Source organism: Pseudorca crassidens, chromosome 5, assembly GCF_039906515.1.
Source record: "Pseudorca crassidens isolate mPseCra1 chromosome 5, mPseCra1.hap1, whole genome shotgun sequence".
NCBI classification, from domain to species: Eukaryota; Metazoa; Chordata; class Mammalia; order Artiodactyla; family Delphinidae; genus Pseudorca; species Pseudorca crassidens.
The window spans coordinates 17,993,946-17,998,734 of record NC_090300.1 but is presented as its reverse complement, the minus strand read 5'-3'; the positions used below and the strand labels follow the sequence as shown (position 1 = coordinate 17,998,734).

Sequence of the window (4,789 nt, the reverse complement as noted above, 5' to 3'; positions counted from 1 at the left end):
GGTAAATAGATGATAGATATTTAGATAGATGATAGATATTTAGATAGATAGATGCAAAGATAGATTTATAAATGTTCTCTAAAATCTAAGGGCAGTAATAGTGTTGAGTTCATGGGCATTACAGCTAAGAAACTAAGATGAAGCCCAGAAAACACTAAATGGTCAATTTATTATAAGTACATTCTTATTTATTCAATTGGAGACATATACATTTAGTATCTGACAAGCCTGGGCATGAGTGCACATAAAATTAATGTGGAGCATTCATGGCTAGAAAGAAATACTATTTTTAAACCTGGAAGTTGAGAATAAAAGTGTCAGTAATTCAGGTCTCTAGATCTTCCTCTCTGTGAAACTAACTTGGTAGGAATCCTAACTAAGGGAGTCTAACATAACCCATGTTGTATAAGAACAACTATTAATCTGTCCTCATCTTCATGTAAAAAATGTTTGGGCCAAATGAGTGCCACAATCCCTGCTGGAAAATGAGTCTAGTAACTTGATCACCTTGACCATTATGAAAATCATGAAAATCAAAACGATACCAGTTTTTGAATAGCAGTATATTTTTCCTAAAGCTTGATGTTTGTATTTGGAATGCAAATCTTTTGCTGTGGTTAGAGTTGGTGAAATTGGCCTTTCTGGTATGACTTCTGACCCTGTTAATAAATTACTTTCAGATTCCCAAAGATAATACCTACCTAGTTCAGTGAATTATCAAGTCCCTTGTTAATCAAATCTTTTAAAAGCAGCTACAAAACTGATTGGGGCAGGAGGTACAGAAAGAGGATGGTGTACAGGGCATAAACAGTATAAATTACTCAGTTTTCTTAAAGAGCTTTCATCAAACAGGCAAGATAAGATCAGGAAAAACGCAAAAAATGCTGTATATAATTAATGATGAAAATTCTGATAGTCCAAGAGCTGTAAAAGCAGATGGTGATGAAGAAAAATGTAAATAACTGGGAAGGAAAGGCCTCTTAGAGAAGGCAAGGCTTTAAACTTTTGAGAGAACTTGAAGGATGAAGGAGACAAAAATGGAGGTAAAGTTACAGAGAAAGGAAGAAGAATAAATATAGGACTAGGAAGGAGAATAGCATGCCTGGTTTGAGGATTACTTTTAAGGAGTAGAGGGAAAATCAGTCAATTTATAGGATGAGCCTTAAATTGTAAGCACAGGAAATTAGATTTGGTGTGGTAAGAACTAAGAAGACACCATAGACTATAGAGCAGAGGGGGATTTTTTTGTTTGGTTTTTTTTTGTTGTTTTTTTTTTGCGGTGTGCGGGCCTCTCACTGTTGTGGCCTCTCCCGTTGCGGAGCACAGGCTTCGGACGCGCAGGTTCAGCAGCCATGGCTCACAGGCCCAGCCGCTCCGCGTCATACGGGATCTTCCCGGACCGGGGCACGAACCCGTGTCCCCTGCATCGGCAGGCAGACCCTCAACCACTGCGCCACCAGAGAAGCCCTAGAGCAGAGTTTTAAGTTTTTTAAAAACCTGTCAACTTAGAATTCTTCACCCAGGAAAAATACCTTTCAAAACAAAGGTAAAATTAAGACTTTTCTGAAATACAAAAGCTGGAAGAATTCATCGCTAGTAAACTTTTTGCTCTGAGAAATATTAAAGTCTTTTAAGCAGAAGGAAAATGACACCAGATGAAAGTATGGATCCATGCAAAGGAATGAGAAGCAACAGAAATAGTAATTACATAAGTGGAAAGACTTTATTATTATTTAAATGTGTTTAAAAGCTAACAGACTGTTTAAAGAAAAAATAATGCAGTATATGGTCTGTAACATATGTAGAAGTGAAATATATGATAACAGTGTCACAAAGGCCAGGTAAGGGAGATATGGAAGTATACTACTGTGAAGTTTATTTTTTTTGTTGTTGTTATGCACATAAAGCATCTAGTTTAATCTTCACCAAATCCAATAAAGGGGATACTGCGAGTGGAGCTATTTTTTTCTGCAGGAGGAAACTGAGGTCAGAAGGGATGTCAGTGGCCAAGACCACACAGAGGGCAAATACCACACAAGGGGGTTCTGGGTTGGGTGGGGGCGGGGCGGTGTCTCTGTGTATATTGCAACCTCTTCCCAGTTCATGGCAGTACAGCAGAAGAGGTCCCTGGCATCAGCATGGAAATCAAGGGTGTTGGGAGAGGGGTGCCTTTTTTCTGATTCACACCCAGGGCCACTATGGTTTAATGGTGGCCCTGATGGAAGAGGTGGCCAGGCTTTGAACCAGGGCCAGCTACTTCTAGAGCTGGAGTAGCTTCCCAAGGACACTGCAGGAGCCCCATGGGGAAGGTTGTTGTTCTGCCGTGAACACCCACCCGCTGTATCCGGGGGGAGGTGGAGAGGGGGTCACTTCTTCTGCACGTGGCCACAGTCGTACTTGCTGCACACATCGGTGAACTTGACGCCTGGCAGGTCCTGCCTGCAGCTGCCCTGCACGAGCATGACGTGTTGCTCCTGTAGGCTGTGAACCTCTCTGGGAATGAAGCAGACAGCCTCCCGACCAGTGCTGAGCTGCACGTGGCTGCATTTGCGGTTGGCCGAGTTGGGCTTCTTAGGCTTGCAGATGAACGTACTCAGGACCACGCCCTTCAGCTGCTGCCGGCCAGCCGAGGGGCCCACTTTCGCAGGCGGATACTTCAGAGATCCCCGGTGGTGCATCTGGTTCTGGGTGGCTGTGGGATGCGTGGCCCAAGGCAAGGAGGCCAGGGCTAGGCCATGATTTAGGAATGTGCTGAGGCCACAGAGAAGGCCGGACCAGGACATCCCGCTGCCTGCAACATCCCAACCCTAGCCGGGTCCACAGACACGTGGAATCCAGCCTCTCTCTGTTGTGAAGTTCTTATATTATACATGCAGTGGTATATCATTTAAGCAAATTGTGATAAGTTAAACATGTATACTTTGAACCTAAAGCAAACCTACACACACAGACACACACACACACATACATGCTCACACACAGCAAAGAATTATAACTAAGCCAGTAAAAGAGATAAAATGAAATAATAAAAAATACTTAATCCAAAAGAAGAAAAAGCAATAAAGGGGAACAAAGAACGTATGGAAAAATAGAAAACAAATAATAAGATGGTAGATTTGCACTCAGCTATACCTATGATCACATTAATTATTAATGATCAAAGTACTCCAATTAAAAAATTGGATTTTAAAAAAGAGCAAGACCCAAATATATGCTGCTTAGAAGAAACCTACTTTAAATATAAAAACACAAATAGGCCAAAGCTAAAGGGTGGGAAAAGATATACTATGTGAGCATTAATCACAAATATTAGTGTAGATTTTAGAGCAAAGGATATTATCAAGGATAAAGAGGTCCATTTAATAAATGATAAAGGACTCAATTCATTCAAAGGACATAGAATTCTAAATGGTTTCTTGCCTAATAACAGAGCTGCAAATTACATGAAGAAAAACTGATAAGTCTGTGAAGAAAAATAGACAAACCCACAATTATAGATGGAGTTTTCAACACACCACTCAATAATTTATAAAACAGGTAGACAGAAAATCAATAACAATATATTGATATGAATAGCAAATCAATAACACTTGAATAACACTATCAACCAAATTGAGACTATTCCACCCGGAAACAACAAAATACACATTTTTTCAACTGCACATTAAGCATTTACCAAAAATAAATCATATTCAGGGCAAAAAAACAAGTTTTATTAAACTAGGAAGGATTCATGTTATACAAAATATGTTGTGTAGCCATGATGGAGTTAAATTAGAATCAATAATAGAAATATACCTGAAAAAATACTTCAGAATAGCCCAGAAGTCAAAGAAGAAATGTTTTAAAAAACAGAAAATACTTTAAACTGAATGAAAATGTGGGATACAGCTAAAGCAATACTTAGGGGGAAATTCTAGCAGCAATGGCCATATTTGAAAAGAAAAAAGGGAACAAATTAATAACTTCAATTTCTACATTAAGAAAAGTAAGTTAAACTCAAATTAAGGACTTCCCTTGTGGCACAGTGGTTAAGAATCTGCCTGCCAATGCAGGGGACACTGGTTTGATCCCTGGTCCAGGAAGATCCCACATGCCACGGAGCAGCTAAACCCGTGCGCCACAACTACTGAGCCTGTGCTCTGGAGCCAGTGAGCCATAACTACTAAGCCCGCGTGCTACAATTACTGAAGCCCACACACCTAGAGCCTGTGCTCCACAGCAAGAGAAGCCACCGCAGTGAGAAGCCCGCACACTGCAACGAAGAGTAGCCCCTGCTTGCCGCGACTAGAGAAAGCCCTTGCCCAGCAACAAAGACCCAACACAGCCCCCCAAAAAAAAAAACCACACACACACACACCACCAAAAAAAACAAGCAACTAAACAAACAAAAAATTCAAATTAAGCAGAAGACAGGAAATGATCAAAGCCAAAATCAGTAAAATCCGGAAAGAATAATAGAGAAAATTAATGAAATCAAAACCTGGTTCTTTATGAAGATCAATAAAACTGATAAATCTCTAGCAAATCTGATCAGTCTGACGGGTCAGAAAAAACAAAGACATAAATGACCAGTATCAGAAATGAGAAAGGCAACATCACTACATATCCTACACATACTTAAAGGATATTAGAGGATACAAAAAGGATAATAAAGGAATGTTATGAACGTTATGCCAATAATGTTAAACACTCAAATAATAAACACTCAAGGAGTTGATAACTGGAATAGCCCAATATCTATTAAAATACTCAGTTTATAGTTAGAAACCTTCCCATAAAAGGAATT

The 4,789-nt window shown here is 39.8% G+C and overlaps 1 pseudogene; it reads right to left on the bottom strand.

Annotated features, from left to right (window-relative positions):
- Positions 1-2,366: 2,366 nt before the first annotated feature.
- Positions 2,367-2,837, bottom strand: LOC137224369 (small ribosomal subunit protein uS12m pseudogene; annotated as a pseudogene).
- Between the last annotated feature and the right edge of the window lie 1,952 nt (positions 2,838-4,789).